Genomic DNA, 18,151 nt, shown 5'->3' on the forward strand with positions numbered 1-18,151 from the left:
GTGCTATGGGACCTGCCTGGAAATAAACGATTTCCGGAGGAGGTTTGAAGAATGGTGGGGGAAGAATGAAATTGCATCATGATTCGCCCATTGTGTGCTTGTCTTTCAATATGTCAGTTACACAACCTTACTAAAATTATGAATATATTTTGTATTGTTAAGGCTACACTGTCAGATGGAACACTGAGCCTAGCAAGTCTTGCCATATGGGTTAAATTGATATTACTCGGTGACTTTCTACAAGTTAATGATAGGTGCTATGTCTTCATGAAACATTAAGTTGGTCTCAAAGAAAAGTCAAGTATGTAGTGGAACATGAGAATATTTCAGTTTTGAAAATATAAAGAAACATAGTCAAATAAGCTAACTATTCCATTTCAATGGTAACCCAATGATGAAGAGCAATCAAATGAAATAAACATGATAATATATAATCTACAGTTTCCTACATTTTCAAAAAAAAATAACTCTATAAGATTGTTAAATAGGTCACCAAAAATTTGAGCTCCTAAAACTGTGCCATGATTAGAAAATTTACAAACCTGCACAATATAGACTATCATCTGTGGTTGAGATACTAAAACCCACACTATGAGAACATGACTTAATTTTAAGGCTCACAAATAGGTGATGATGAAACCATTGATATATCATAAGAGTCAGCTGATGTATTTGGAATCAAATACATCAGCATTTGAATTCCCAATTTGTCTTTCATTTGAGTAGAGTGGCCTACTCTTCTCTAAGTTGCCTACTTATTATGGAAGAGTAGGCATCTCTAAGTTGCCTACTCTTCCATAATACAACCATATATCATTTAATTATGGGGCTGCATTCTGAGGAATGCATTATTAGGTGATTCTGTCATTGTGTGACCATTATAAAGCGTATGTAAGCTATAGGCAAACCTGTACAACACTTTACTGAATGAGTACTGTAGGCAGTTGTGACACAATGATAATAATTTGTGTACCTAAACTTATCTAAACATAGAAAAGGTACAGTAAAATAAAGCATTACATTTTTATGAGACCATCATCATATATGCAGTTCACCATTGACCAAAACACCATTATTTGGCACATGATTGAGTGTGTACGCACACACACACACACACATATGTATATACATGCATATACTACATATATGTAATTCAGTACTATACTATATTTTATTCTCACTCTATAATATTGTAATGAAGATTAAGCAAGGTAATGTATATAGAGTAAGATCCAATTCCTTCCAACTCCTTTCTTTCCTTAAGGTCAGAGGCAAAACCTTTTCGTCCTTTCTTTCCTGAGATATCATAGAGTAAATAATGACATGCTGACAGCTCTCACTTCAAATTCGTGACCACTAACCTCAAGTGGGCAATCCTAAAAGCCATTCATACCTTTTTTTCCTTCCATAATATCCAATAACTCCTCCCCATTCTTATCCATTTGTGAATGTTCCCATAATTGATCATTCCATCTTTCTTACCACTGGAAAACTTTGCTCATGAGGTCATTCCTTCCTCAAATACTAAGCTGTCAGACTTCATCACATTTTACCATGCGGAGCCCCATTGTTTTTTCCCTAGTGAAATCTTACATAGAACACGAAAGTAGAACTGTTCTCATTCAGGCCCAGGGTGTGGCTGCAATGTGAGGTGTCAGAGCCCTGGATGCACAGCAATACCCTCCTTGTCATGCTCCGTCACCTACATCAGTGGCAGCCAGAGCAGTGCTATTTACAGAAATAGTTCTCCTTTCTTAGGACTCTACCCCAGGCAATTCATTATTCATGGGTGCATATACGTAAAGCATTTAGACACTTGGTCAGCTTCTCTAGCTTCTCTCCCCTAACACAGGCTTTCTTTAAAGTTTCTGGTCTCAGGCCCTTTATGATTTGTTTCACACTCCTGCTTCAGTTATGTTTTCATTTCATCCAATGCCAACTCTCACTTATTTACAGACAACTTTCTGTTATACATCTCTAGTCCCATTGCCGATGTGATTGATCAACCTCTCCGTCTTCCAGAGTCATTGCCACATACCTTAACCCTGCTTTCTCCTTTTGTGCCAAAGCCAGTTCCACTTTCTTCTTTCTGTTTATGGTCACAATGTTCTTCTTCCAAGCATAAAACTTCACAGTCCTCTTTTAATTCTTTATCTTCCTCATGTCATTCAGTTGTCATAGTCTACAGATTCTGCCTCTGAAGTTCAATTCACATACCTCCTCTCCTGTCCATTCCTAAAACAATCACACAGGTTTAATTTCTCATTGCAGTCTGTTTGGTCTAATGCAATGAATACTGAATTAGTTCCACTGCCTCCAGCTTTCTTTACACAAATCCATCACACTCATTGTTGCCAGACTGATCTTCCCAAAGCACTGATCCACCTATGTCACTACCACAATTGCTCCAATGACTTCCTTTTACCAGTTGGATTAAGAACATACTCTTCTGTCTCGAATTCTTGGCCCACTACAGTGTGTTCCCAACTTGTTTTTTTTTTGTTTGTTTGTTTGTTTTTTTGCATTATCTTGTTTAATGTCCCATAAAAAGTCTGCATTAAAGAGAAATTAGAAAATTTGCTGTTGTCCAAATACATCCCACAATAGAAAAATAATCCTCTGTACATTCTCTTTCTGCATCTAGAAATCATGCCAACATCTGTACAATTTGTAGATGCCCTTCAAAGCAGTATAATACAATGATTTAAAGTCTTGGCTTTAGCGTTAGATAGACCTGGGTTCAAGTGCCTCCGTTTAAAAGCTCCATGACCTTACAGTAATTACTTAACCTCTTTAGACCTAAATTCTACATTTATAAAATGAGGATGATAATATTACATACATTATAGAATTGCTGGGAGAATTAAATGAGATAGTATGTACTCACACTTAAAGCTTTTAAGCAATGGTATAGCATAGGAAGTACTAGTGAGTAAATTTTCTTTAACACATAAGTTACAGTCCTCAGGGACTTTGCACCTGCTGTCTTTATGCCTGGAATACTCTTTCCCCAGGTACGTGCACAACTTATGCTCCTAATGTCACTTTTTCAAAGGAGTCTTACCTAACCATCCTAAGAGTACTAATTGTATCTACTGTATTCCTTTATTTTGCTTCTTTTTCTTTAAAACAACTGACCTTATATTTGTGTTTATTTATTTGCATATTGCCTGCTGCACTACAATGTAAGCACCGTCTGAGTCAGGTCCTAGTCTATTCTGTTTATTGCCACATTCCAGGCATCCAGAACAGTGCTTGGCATGTCGGCAGCTATTGATGGATTTTTATTGAATGAATAAGTAACCAAATTAATCTTTTCAATAAATTTTAGCTTTAATTAAAGGTAGTTCCAAATATTTTTGTTATAATAAATTTTTTGATCAGCCCACTGAGTTAGTTACCTCCTTCTATGAAATCTGTATATACTGCCCTAACGAAATGTATATTCTGATTTAGATATTTATGTCTGATCTTAGCACAGTTTGCCAGATCAAGTATTTCTCAAGAATAGGAATACTATAACACCAGAAGTGAGTAGTTGTGACAGACTGTAAGGTCTACACAGAGAGACAGACAGACAGACACACACACACACACACACACACACCTCTTTATAGTAAATATATATTTTAATTTAAATTAAAATTTAACTATATGTATATATCCAGTAGCCACCACACAGTGACTTTTATATAGAAGTCACTCAATAATATGAAACCATTATTCAATAACTATTTAATACATATTATGCAATTATATATCCATGAGATAGATAATAGAGAAACAATGATAGTAAACAAATTGTAATAAGATAATGGAAATAGCCATAATTTATTGAACATCTAACGATGCTCAATGTTGATTTCAATAATAGCCTGAAGAAATGCGTGTATGAAGCTCTAGGAAGTTAGGCCACTTTTTCAGGGTCACTAAGAGGGAATAATAATCATAGCCACAATAGCAGCCAGCATTTATTGACTGTGTATTAGGCGTAGGGCTGTGGACTTTATATGCATCATATAATTTAATTTAATCTTTACAACATACTTTTGAGATGGATGATACAATCCTTCTTTTATAAAGAAAATGAGGTTCAGCAAGTTTAAGTAATTTGCTTGATATCACATAACTTGTGAATAGTAATAGAGCAGGGTACGCCTGACTCCAAACCTTAGCAGAGTAATTATTGTATTCTGCTCTGAAACTTTTGTACTACAGACTTGCAACAATAGTTTTACGATGGAGGGAATGAATTATTTACAACGGCATGTGGAGATTACTTGATTGTTTGGAATAGAACTGAAAATAAGTCCACATTTGAAGTATTTTATATTCTGGCCTCCCCATCCTTGAACCTGTCTGCTCCTGCTCCCTCCCAATCCCTTCAGGCCACCAAGGCTGTCTGAAACCTCATGGGCTTCTGAGTAGGCTCTATGTGTCTCCTTTCCTTTGCTTTTGCTTCTCTACCTCTTCCCCACCTTGACCTCCCAGAATCCTCTAATCTCTCTTCTACACTTACTTGATTTTTTCTCTGCTCACATGCTGCCACATTCATGGTCCATGAATTCTTGCTTTAATTGGCTCATGGTAAAATCTACATTCTTTACAATTCTGGTGGAAGAGGCATTTGATGCTTCTTTGTATAGCACTTGATATTGATATTTAACTTTGTTTTGTGTCTCTATATATGTTTTGTTTTCTTCCCACTGGAACTTTAAGGACCAAATTCTATTATGATTTCTGTATCTCCATCATAATAACAAAATACTGACACACAATAGGTATTAAATTCTTAATTGAATTGAAGATACTAATAAAAATAATGCTTTAAATTATATAATTATTTTATGTTAAAATGCAAATGTTTTAAAAGAAAGTAATACAACTAAATTAAATGAATGTATTTCTATTACCTGCTAGAGGCTTAAATGGAAGGGTCAGAAAAAGTGCAATGGGATAGGGATGCTTTGTACAAGGGTCAACTAAGTATTAAAAAATGGTCTCAGGGTCAGGATTCATCTGTTGGGATTCATTTTCTGCTTTTTGTATATATGAAAAGTTTAGGACTAAAATAAGTACCTAAGTTATATCACTGCTGTAGAGATCCAAATAGCAATGCACAAAGCATGAAATTACTATTTAGCAGTCGTCTCAGCCAGAACGGAATATCAATTAACATTAAGATCTCACTGTTCACATGGCACTGTGCTAGGCACGTAGAAGGGGTTGGAGGCACTTTCCTTAATCTTCGCTCATTTAAGGTAAATGCATTAAAAGAGGCATACATATCCATGCATATATTAACAAGAGACCTAAATTATAGGATACAGAGTGTGGGAGAAGAGGAATACAAAACATTTTAAAGTGTTCTCCTGGCATTCTGTATTTTGATGCCACTCTGAAATGATTTGTTAAAAGGAGAGAAGTGGGATTGGACATGCTGAAAAGAAGAAAATAAAATCTAAATGTGTTTAGTGGGAGGGCTCATATCTTGAACTGCTTTTGTATTTCTTTGCATCGCTAGTACATAACTGGAGTGACCAATAGGTGTTTTGTAATCCTCTGCTAATTTTCCTTATAAATACACTTTGGATAAGTTTTCCTTATGAAAATGAACCCACTCTTCGCCAGAGCCTACTCATCCTCTGTCATTGACTCCACTGCCTCTTCAGACCTGCTTTTCTTTCACTGTTCTCTCCCTCTTCTATACAGACTTAATCGTCTGCATCTTTTCTCATTTCTTCCTCTATGAACACTCAGATGACCTCACTAAATTGTTGAGGTTTCATGCTCTTTCTGACTTTTCTTGGCCTCTGAAAGCCCCATTGCATTTTCTCAACCTATAAAGAGGCACATAAAATCCAACAAAGAGTCGACAAGCCAAGATTCCCAATCCATCTTCCTGGCTGACATAGGCTGACTTCCCGAGAATGCTAGGGCCCTGCTCATGATCTACGGGATTTGGCACAAGCAGTGACGATTTCTAAACCCACACAGGAAATCAATTATGTTGGGCATTCTTCTTTGAGATCCAAAGGATTTATTTCTTAAGCGTAAAATACTGCTGCATTTATTTAGGCTTGAAGGCAAAAGGCTAAGCAAAAGTACAGAATTGGTGATTGAGTCTAAATAGTTACTATTAAGAAGTGAAAAACTAAATGCTGTGGTGAAGCAAGCTTAGAGACTCCACCAGGAGATGAAAAAGCTAAAGCCCATACATTAAAGCCTGTCTTATAGTTAAACGCTTGTTTTTCCTCATGCTTCATGTCAAACAAAACAAAACAAAACTTGTTGCTTCTAGCTCAGAAATATCTATAAAGTTAATCTCCTTTTCTCCCATACTGACACTATCTTGGTGTGCCTTGCTTAACTCTACGTAATAAATTCCCTCCCAGATTTTTCCAGCATCCACTGCTTCTTTTAAATTTATCCTCCACATCCCTGCAGGAGTTCCTTCTATAGACTGAATTGTGTCCTCTCTCCCCTCTGCATTCATATGTCGAAGCCCTAACCTCCAATGTGATGGTTTTTGGAGAAGGAATCTATGGGAGAAAATTAGGTTTAGATGAGATTTTTGAGGGTGGGATCTCATGACGGGATTGGTGCCCTTATAGAAGAGATAACAGAAAGTTCTCTCTTCTCTCTCTCTCTGCCATGTGAGGACACAGTGAGAAGATTGCCATCTGCAACCCGTGAAGAGGGCCCTCAACAGAACTTGACTATGCTGACTGATCTTTGACTTTCAAGAAGGGAGAGACAGAAAAAAGAAAGACAAAGGGAAAGGGGGAAAAAGGAAGGAAAGAAAGAAGAGAAAATAAAGGGGAAAAAAAGGATGGATTTTTGGGCTAGCAGCTCAAGTTGAGTAAATTTAATTGATATGGCCCTGTTTCTACTGGGAGGGCCCAAAAAATGTTGCTTTCTGTAGGAAAAGAGGAAAATACTTTATTACCCTAGTAGGTAACTAAGATCTGTATGTTCCAACCAGCTGCCATCAGTCCACTCACCAAGTAGTATAAGTTTAGGTAGCTGTTGACAAAGTAGTTATTCACTCTGTTTTCTACCCATTGAGAAAGTACATAGGAATTTCCATTTTTAGGTGCATACAGTGAACAATTTTTAGAGGAAAAAGGTACTAATGGATAGTAATCACTCACTTGCCTAGACCCTTTTGGACTGTTCAGTCAGAAGAAAACACGGATATGGTTATGATCGAAACCAGCCCAAAGTCTATGTGTTTGGAAAAGCTAAAGGAGGCATCAAACAACATATTTATTCCTCCAGATTTTTACGACTTCGCCCCCCGTTATGAATATAAAGCTGCTTATATAATTTTTCTGTGTAGTTTAATAAAACGTAATAGGAAAGAAAGACATTTAAACTCAAACCACTTGTAGCTGTGTCTGCCCTCTAATAGAGATGCTATAACTTGTACCAGTGTGGAGATAAAGCTCTGTATCATCTTCTCCCCTTAGTAGAAGCTGGTGAAGGAAGTTAGGGATGGGGATAAGGGGCAAGGAATGGAAGGAGACCCTTAGTAGATGACTAATTTAACTGTACCAGAGAATCTTCAGAAAAGATTTAGGGCTGAAGACAGGTGATAAAGAAAGCTGAATTTGTTGTCATAAGAAATAGGGAGACTTTTCTTTTTATTTTTGCTTGGGTATTTTTATTTTTAAAGAACATAAAAGAGAGAAAGAAGCCAAATAAATGGCTGTGTGTGTGTTGGGGGTGGGGTAGGGCTAAAGCTCAATCTGATAGGAGTATTTTACAGAAAATTTTAAGTATAAAAAATTAGGTAAAAAATGACAAATTGAGCATGTGCATCTACCACTCCTTCCACCAAGTCCCAATAAAATTTTTTAAAATATACGTGTTTTTATATATATTATATATTTATGTTATGTATTTATTTATATATATGTTTTTCTTTATTTAAACATATATATACATACCCTTGATATCATAATAGTACTGGAAAATAAGAAAGAAAGCAGGCAGTGCTTGAGGATTTTAAGGAAATCTTGGAAGACTGAAAGGAGAATTATGAAGAAAAGTGAGAACAGTGATCCGCTGGCCAAAAGTAGCAGAATAAGGTTAAGTCTTACTAGAAATAGCCCGGGAAAGCTCCAAATTTAGAGTCAATACAGAAAGAGCCAGTGCAGGCCACAGTGCAGTCAGAGAGACTGGGCCCAGCTGGCACCGTCTTCTCTCTCTCCCGGGCATTCACAGATTGTGGTGGCTGATAATCTTTTTTTTCTGCAAAAAGTGAGCCACCACGTGAAGAGGATTCTGTGTCACTGTAGGAGAGGAACAAGTCAAGACAGAAGAAATGCTGCACCCTCAAGTAAACACAGAATAAAAAAAAAAAAAAAATGAGAATTCTTACCGGAAAAGAAATTTCCTAAAATTCTACATTGCCAGAGAGTCTCCGGCCTTCCTGTCTACCTTGCACTGACATACTCTAAAACATACACATAGCCTGCCATTTGCCTTTCCATTTAAGGAATAATTCTGTTAGGGTAAAAGACTTGAAATGTCTGCAGAGAAAAAACATATTAATAGGTATACCAACCAACAAATAGCCACAAACCAATAACCAAGCATTGCCAATGTGGAGCAAAACCAGCAATAGGAAGGAAAAGCCTAAGATCAAAGATTGGTACAACTGATGCCAGAGGAAAAACAGATAAGCAAAGATACAGAAGACAATTCTAAAAAACAAACAAACAAAAAATAATTAGCATTAACAAGGAGAGATTTGAGAATATTTCAGGAATGAAATGAGAATGGATTACTGGGAACAAAGAGAACTCAGAATAATAATTATTTAATTAACTTAAAATTGTTAATTAAAATGTCATAGGTAGACTGAATAATGTAAAAGATAGGGTTAAAGCTAAAACAAATTATTTGGAAAATAAGGTCAAGGAACTCGCTTCCCCAAAATATAAATATTTGAAAATATTTAAGACGGTAGAAGGAAAATACAGCAGATTCGACCTCTATATACCATGGTCTTTAATGACAGAAAGAGAAACAATGGAAAAGAGAAAATGATCAAAGAAATAGTAGAAAAAACTTATTCATTCCAAAAAGTATATACACAGGTTTTCGGTCCACTGAGTACTAAATAGGGTAAATTAAATTAAAAAATAATGCAGCACAGATTGAAGGAACTGCAAGACTATTGCAGTAGAAAACAGATTGAACTGTTGAAATCCACTGAAACAGAAGGTGAAAGTGAGAATTTTAAGCACTGGAGTGAGCTGAAAAGTACTATTAGGGAGGAGGTTGTTAAATACGATGAGGACATTTGTGTTTGCTAATTGTTATTTATGGAAGTTATGCAGCTACCTGCCCATAGCCACTGGGAGATAGGAGTGATTTCTCCTTTGATGATTACATTTCAAAGGGATGGCCCTTGGGTCATTGTGAAAGACATTCTTGGATTGTAAAACTGGCAAGAGGTAGGGATATGGTTTACATGTGAAAGAGTTAGAGAAAAAATTTACAATTGCAAATTGTCTAAGTGAGTTCTCTAAGAAAAGGGAAGTCCAGGACCTAAATCAGAAAGAAACCTGTGATCTTTAATCCCAGCACTTTGGGAAGCTGAGGTGGAAGGATTCCCTGAGCCCAGGAGACCAGCCTGGGTAACTTGGTTGTGACCCTATTTCTATGTTTAAAGAAAAAAAAAAAAAAGCCAGGCATGGTGGCACATGCCTGTAGTCCCAGGTACTTGGGAGGCTCATGTGGGAGCTGTGACAGTGCCACTGCACACCAGCCTTGGTGAGAGCAAGACCCTCTTTCAAAAAGAGAAAGAAAGAGAGAGAAAGAAAAAGAAAGAAAGAAAAAGAAGAAAGAAGGAAAGAAAGAAAAGAAAAGAAAGAAAGAAAGAAAGAAGGAAAGAAAGAAAGAAAAAAGAAAGAAAGAAAAGAAAGAAAGAAGAAAGAAAGAAAGAAAGAGAAAGAAAAGAAAGAGAGAGGGAAAGAAAGAAAGAAGAAAGAAAGAAAGAGAAAGAAAGAAAGCAGAAGGAAGGAAGGAAGAAAAGAGGGAAGGAAGGAAAAAAAGGAAAGAAGAAGGCAGGAAGAAGGAAGGACCTGTCAAAATTCTAATCCATTTGAGGAGAGTGTTAAGACCAAGCTTGTCCAACCTGCAGCCTGTGCGCCACAAATTCATAAACTTTCTTAAAACATTATGAGATTTTTTTTGTGACTTTTTTTTCTCTCATCAGCTATCGTTAGTGTTAGTGTATTTTATGTGTGATCCAAAACGATTCTTCCCATGTGGCCCAGAGAAGCCAAAAGATTGGGCACCCCTGCTTAGGACCATCTTGGTCACCACCATGCATACCAGTGGGCACCGGGTAAATGTTTCCTGATGGAATGCAAGCTACCTCTCATTGAATTTCCATTAAACATCTTTATTTTCTATTGTTCTTTTAACACATTTTCACAAACTTATCTGCAGTTCAGAAGGTCACATATCTCACTGGTGGGAAACCAAGGTGTCCAAAGGGCTGATTCCTTTTGGAGGCTCTAGGGAAAAATCAGTCATTTGTCTTTTCCAGATTCTGGAGTCCTCTTACCTTCCTTGACTTATTGTTGCTTCTTCCATTTTCAAAGTCAGTAACACAGCATCTTCGCTCCTCTCTGATCTCTGATTCCATTGTCACATCTCCTTTGACTTTGACCTTCTTCACTCCCTCTTTAGGGACCTTTATATCCTCTTTGTTGAGCACACCCAGATAATACAAGGTAATCTCCTCATCTGAAGATACTTAATATAATTTGTCTCCACAATCTCTTTTGCCATGTAAAGTGGCATATTCAAAGGCTTTAGGGACTAGGATGTGGACTTCTTTAGGGGGCCATTATTCCACCTACAACTACTTCCTAAGCTGCTAACTTGTTTGCTTCTGTCAGTTCAGGACCCCTGTCTTAAACTCTGTCTGTTCCTACCCTATCCACAGGTCCAGGAAAGAGTCCTGGGAAATAGGATTTACATATATGTGTGGACATGAGCATAACCCACAAGATCACTTGCACAGTCACTTTCACCTGAGCTGACAGGTCTCTTGCACGGTACCACCCAGTCCATGTCTGCAGCCTTTGGGAGCATAAATCCCTTCGGCTGGAGACTGCCTGGCCTGCTCTTCTCCTTCTCAGGTACCCCAGTGTATCTAATAGGTTTACCTACCCAGATGTGTTCCTGATGATGATGCTGGTTGGTTTCACTTGCAAATTCCCACATTATTCCTAGCCCTCTGGTTTGGGTGTTTTAATTTTACTGGATAATGATCGTGGTGATTTTAAACATTTCCTGTTGCTTGTTAAACTGCCTGCCCGATTCAGCTCCAAATAACAGCTTTTGCATGCAAGTGAAAATTTAGCTCCTAGTATTTAACAACTACTATAATTTTAAAATCTACTTTCAATTAAGAAAACCTTGTAATTCTAAAAAGTGGTTGTGTTCCAAAGAAGTGCTGAAATGTCAACGGAATACAAGTCCACTTTATGTCTGGCAGGAACTGTGCAGTTTTCCTGTGGCTTAGCATTGAAAAGCTCCCTCCAAAGTGCTGCTGACAGGCTTGGTCTAGAGTGGTGTTTAATATTTGTCTTTATACATCTCCCCATGGTGCAGAACAATCTCTAGTAATCAAAAGAAGTGAAAAGAGCTAGAATAAAATATTTGTTAAATCTAAATATACACGATTGACGTTTTCAAGAAAATGTGCATAAGGAATGTATTATTGATTTTAACAATGAAGATCACTTATGATTCTGGAAACAAGGTAGCTTTTGAGAATATGACAGTGATCTCCTTTATGTTGACAAAACTCTATATAGATGGATTAGTTTTACAAAGAAAAGAATAAACTTTACACAGCACACCTTTAGTCTAGTAGCACTCCGTTATTGAAGAATCAAATTTAAGTTTCATGGAAAATTTCCTTTATATTTTAAAATTTAATTTATGTTGAAATTAGTGCAGGTAGTTGACATAGAAGTGAGTTAAATAATTTACATGGAGTGCTTGGAGATCCTACTTGGTACATACAAGGCTTGAAATCTATCGGCTGATCATTTACTGGGCAGTTGCTGACCTCAGATATTTATAGACATAAGAGAAATCACAATTTCTTTAAAAAGAAAAGTTTCCTGAAAAAAATCTAAAATCAGAGGTATCATATAATCCAGCAATTCCACTGGTAGGTATATAACCAAAATAAAGGAAATCAGTTTATTGAAGAGATATCTGCACTCCCATGTTTGTTAAATCACTGCTCACATAGCTAAGATTTGGAATCAACTTGTGTCCATCAGCAGATGAATGGGTGAAGAAAATGTGGTACTTATACACAATGGAGTACTATTCAGTCATAAAAAGAATGAGATTCTATCATTTGGAACACCATGGACACAACTGGAGATCATTATATTAAGTGAAATAAGCCAGACACCGAAAGACAAACATCACATGTTCCCATTTACTTGTGGGATCTAAAACTCAAAATAATGAAAGTCTTGGACATAGAGAGTAGAACTATGGTTATCAGAGTCCGGGAAAGGTAATGCAGTCGGGAGTAGGGGTGGGGTATGCAGGGGAGATTGGGGTGATTTATGGACACATGAAAAAATGGACTGAAAGAATGAAAAAGACCTACTATTTGATAGCACAACAGAGTGATGGTCAATAACAATTGTACATTTTAAAACAAGTAAATGAGTGTAACTGGACTGTAATACAAAGGATAAATACTTGAGGGGATGGTTACCCCATTTTCTATGATGTGATTATTACACATTGCATCCTGTATTAAAACATCTTATGTACCTTCTAAATATATATACCTACTACATGCTCAAAAAAAAAAAATAAACAAAGCAAAAATAGTATAATCTTTAATAGTATAGCATCCAAAAGGTAAGGCCATTTCTATGCTAAAATGAAAGAAAGAGCAAATTTGTGGTAAATTGTACAGCTTTTGTTCCCCTGGCAATGTTTATTCTATAATTGGGTCTTTCTTTTATGTATTTTTAAAGTAAGCATCATTAAAAACGTTTAATCAAAGTATCATGCTTTTGTTTGTTTATTTGTAAGAAATTATATTTCAACAGATGTAGGTTAAAGATGTGCTAGTTTGGTTTTATTTTCTTTGTTATTTTATCTTCTTAATTTTCCTTTCAGATCATCACTCAGCCTTGCTGAATTATTTTGATTAGAGAGAGCGAGGTCTTTGAGATGGTTTGCAGTGAGTGCTTCATGGTTTGTGCAGGCAGGCAGGCAGTATTCTTTTTGTCTTTTTATCTGGCCAAGGACATCTACATGTTATATCAATAGGTGCACAAAAATTTGTAGATGGGGGTGGAACACAGGTTTCATTCTCTCCATAGACACAGCATTAAAAATATCAAATTGAACACATTTCTACTTGAGAAGGCTCAAAATTTGTCCTTTCCCTGGGTTGTGCATGTTCTTCCTTTTAATATGCTTTTAAAAAAAAAAAAAATGCCAGGGGAAATTTAAGTAGTGTTTATTAAAGCAGAAATGTATTGATGACATGTGTTGGAGGTTTTATTTCAATCCCTTGAGTTCTGCAATGAACAGATCTGTTTTACACTCAGCCCAGGCAGCCTGATTTACCCAATGGCCCTTCTGTCGAATACCTGGTGATTTTGTTTCTCATCAGTGATATGGTTCTGTTGCCACCATTAAAAGATACATGTTTAATTGAAAACTTTAAAGAAAATGTGAGAAAATCTTATTTAAAGAAGTTTATCACACATTATAAAGAACTTTTTGAGATAGAAAAAATTTTAAGAGAAAAAAAAGCCTTAATTTTTTAACTGTTTGTAGTGATGTTCAGTGACATTGCTTTGATACAGAGAGTGTAATAAGGGCTGTTAGCTGACTTTCTGAGATCAATCCATTTTAATGTACTTGTCCAATAATTGACTCAATACTAGGCAAAAGCGGTCGTCCAAATTCCAACATAAAGTTCTAATACGAAGCCTGGTATGGGGCATTCAAGCTCATTGCAGCAAACAGGTTTCTGAGTGTGGTTTTTTTCTTTCATGCAGAGAAGGGACTGATTAGTTTCCCAAACCATGAAAAGAAAATTATTTTCGTTTTTTCTTTCATTCTTTTTTCTTTCTTTCTTTCTTTTTTTTTTTTTGGTTTCTGATTTTGATTACTCTGTTGTCTTCATTATTCACAGATCCGCTTGCCATATTCGGTAACAAAGGCAGGGGCTAAACTTATCTTAGCTGTTGCCCACAATTTATGAAGAGATAATCCAGTTCATAGGAAATGAGGTACTTCAAGTATTCGAGGAATGGCAAGTATATCTTTGTCAGCATGGATTCAGCTTCAAATACGTCTCCTACTGATCTCTGGACTACCGCTCTACGCCACGTTGATCCATGCAGGAATAATTGTAAAGAGTTTCCAGAATTTCTTTTACTATCAGAAAAAAAAAACACCCTGGAATCATTTCACCCGTGGTCTATAGCGAAAAAGCTGTCTGAGCATTTTGAGCTTATAGCTGTGGTTAAGGTGTGTAATTTGTTTGGTGCTGAGTTCTGTGACATGAAAAGTAAATTACAATTGGGAAGGGTAGTGGGAAGAGGGATACTATTATTAAAAAAAAAAAAAAAAAAAGGAAGAAGAAGAAAAGAAAAACTATTTTTTCAGCAGCAAGGATTTTTAAGATTTAATTTCCCCCCACCACTGAATTTGCTGGCTTGAGCCTAGTCATCAGCTTCATTGCCACCCATAAAAGCACACAGATTTTAAGCTGATGAAAAAGGTGAATATGGGTTATACCTTTTCCTCTGCCAATGCTGTGAGAATATCTTGGTTGACTAGAAGAATTGCTGACAAATAAAAATGAATAGAATATCATTTGTATATTTTGTATTCATATTGGATAGCAAATGCCTGTAAAATATTCCTAAAATTGTGCATAACCTTTGACTGAGATAAATCACTTTTAAGTATATAGAAATAATCGTGTACCTGAGCCAAGGGTTTGCTGCATAACAATGGCAGATTAAAATAGGTAAAATTAGGAAAAACTTGAATGTCCAATTGTGGTCTGAATGAACATATTGAGGTATACTCTAGCGGTATACAAAAATAGTATAATCTTTAATAGTAAAACATATAAAAGGTAAGTAGGGTGGACTCATAACTTCACAGCACTGGTACACTCTTGTGCATTAAAAATGTGTTGCTGCTACTCTAGATACTGTGCATAAAGAAGTAAGGAAAAAAACAAGGTCTATGATCTTATTCAATTTATATTATGTATGGAAGAATTGATAGTGATAGAAAAGTACATTTAATATATGTTTTTGAGGGAAAAATGAGGTGGCTAAACCTGGGTTTCCCAGGAAGGAAATCCAATAGCAGATGGTTTATGTACTATTGCTTTATTAGCGAGTGCAATCCCAGGAAAGAGAAGTGAGAGAGCAGGGGAGTAAGGCAGGGAAGAAAGGGAGGGCCAACGGGAGGAGAAGGCATTATTGATACTGATAGTGATATTGGTCACTGCTGGGTTAAAGTAATTAATGGTTAAGTGAGGCTGAGCCCTCCTCAAGTAGATATGTAAACCATCTCTCTAGACTCTGTAGCGGGGGTTGGGAGTAGAAAGGGGGAAGATGTGTCCACTGGTTTCTATATTTATTGGTCAGTTTTTTTTTTTTTTTTCTGGGGTGTTAATTCTTCCACACTTCCCGTTTATTCATTTGTGGAGGGGCACTGGGTGGATTCTTCTGTGGGCATCTCCAAGGCATTTTAGGTATGCATGTTTGAAGTAGGTCAGAACCCACCCAAGAGATGCTTGGGTGTTTGATGCATATATAACACTGATTGAACAGGTTATATAGCATACAATTACCATGATTCTATTTTTGATTTATAAATACTTAAAATATTAACAATGATTATAGTTGGGTTTGGGGAATATGGTTTGTATTTATGTTCTTTTGCCTGTCTTTGCATTTTTTCTTGCAATGAACATGGATTGCTTTTGTATTAAAAAGTTATATTTTTAAAATAAAAATTTGTCATTTTTCATATTTCACAAATCATTTTCTCCAATGTTAATTATTTACTTAACATTTGTCATTTTTCATATTTCACAAATTACGATTTTTCTCAATATTAAGATTATTTTCTCAATAATGTTAATTATTTACTTAAGATCAGCCTAATTTTTCCAAGTATTTTTTTTTTTTTTGAGACAAANATCTATTTGATAATAGCCATTGTAACTGAAATGAGATAATACCTCGCAGTGGTTTTGATTTGCATCTCCCTGATGATTAGTGATGTTGAGCATTTTTTTGTTTACTTGTTGGCCATTTGTATATCTTCTTTTAAGAAATGTCTGTTAATGATCTTTGCTCACTTTTAAATGGGATTATTTGTTTTTTTGCTGTTGAGTTGAATTCCTTACATATTCTGGACGTTAGTCCCTTGTTTGTAAATATTTTTTCCCATTCTACAGATTGTTTCTTCACTCTGTTGAGTGTATCGTTTGTTATGCATACGTTTTTACCTTAATACAGTTCCATTTGTCATTTTTGCCTTTTTTGCCTGTGCTTTTGAAGTCTTAGACATAAATCTTTGCCTTGACGCTTGTCCTCAAGCATTTCCTCTAAGTTTGCTTCTAGTAGTTGTATAGTTTTTGATCTTACATTAAATTATTTAATTGATTATCATTATTCTGCATGATGGTACCAAGGCTTTTCAACACTATTTATTGAAGAGGATATCATTTCCCCAATATATATTCTTGGCACTTCTACCAAAAATCAGTCAGTCATAAATACACAGATTTTTTTCTGGATCTCTCTGCTGTTCTGTTGGTTTATATGTCTGTTTTTGTACCAATACCATGCTATTTTGGCTACTACAGCTTTAGTGTATTTTGGAATTAGGTAGTGTGATGCCTCCAGCTTTGTTCTTTTTGCTTAGTATTGCATTGACTATTCAGAGTCTTGTGGGTCTTTACAAATTTTAGGGTGTTTTTTCTATTTCTGTGAAGATTGTCATTGGTATTTTGATAGTGCATTGACTCTGTAGATTGCTTTGAGTAGTATGATCATTTAAACAATATTCTTGTGATCCAAGAGCATGGGATATATTTCCATTTGTCTGTATCCTCTTCATTTTCTTTTATAAGTGTTTTGTGGTTTTCCTTGTGGAGGTCTTCTACCTCCTTGGTTAAATTTATTCCAAGTATTTTTTTTTTTTTTTGAGACAAAGTCTCACTATCACCCAGGCTGGAGTGCGGTAGGGTGATGTCAATTCACTGCAACCTTTGCCTCCTGGGCTCAAGCGATTCACTAGCTGTAGCCTCCCAAGTATCTGGGATGACAGGCACGTACCACACGCCTGGCTAATTTTTGCATTTTTAGTAGAGATGTGGTTTCACCATGTTAGGCAGACTTGGTCTTGAACTCCTGGCCTCATGTGATCCACACACCTCAGCCTCCCAAAGTGCTGGAACTACAGGCATGAGCCACTGCATACTGCCTCAAATATCTTAATAATGTAGACAAAGATGGATCAACCTCAGCGAATTGTCAAACTGCCAAATTAATTACTAGTTCTCCATAATCTGTATATATAAATATAATGCTAATGATGTCATCATCATAGAATATGTCCCTGAATGCCAGGAGCATACAATATAGCATATTAGAGGGTAAAGAAACTATCTGAAGAGATGGAGAATATGGGGGTTGGGAAGCAATTTTAGACAGGGTGGTCAAAGAATATTTCATCAAGAGGTTGACATTGGAGAAAGAAGTGAGGGGGATATGAGGGAGTGCTGTAGAGATAACTTAGGAGAAGAATATTTGGAGAGAGAGAACAAGTACAGCTCCCTGATGTGGGAGTGTGCCTGGCATGATCAAGGAGCAATAAGGAAGCTGGAATGGTGAAGCTGAGTGAGAGAGCAGTGGAACCATACTGCTTTACATAGTAGGTGCTCAATAAACATTAGCTGAATTGCATCAGTATAGTTTTGAAATTGAGAAGCTCATAGCTTATATGTCATGTTTCTTCATATGTTTAGGTTTTAGTACAATGTCTGGCAAAGAGTACATTTGTGGAATTAATAAATCGCTCTCATCTTTGC

Source organism: Cebus imitator, unplaced genomic scaffold (genome assembly GCF_001604975.1).
Source record: "Cebus imitator isolate Cc_AM_T3 unplaced genomic scaffold, Cebus_imitator-1.0 Scaffold314, whole genome shotgun sequence".
Classification (NCBI taxonomy): domain Eukaryota; kingdom Metazoa; phylum Chordata; class Mammalia; order Primates; family Cebidae; genus Cebus; species Cebus imitator.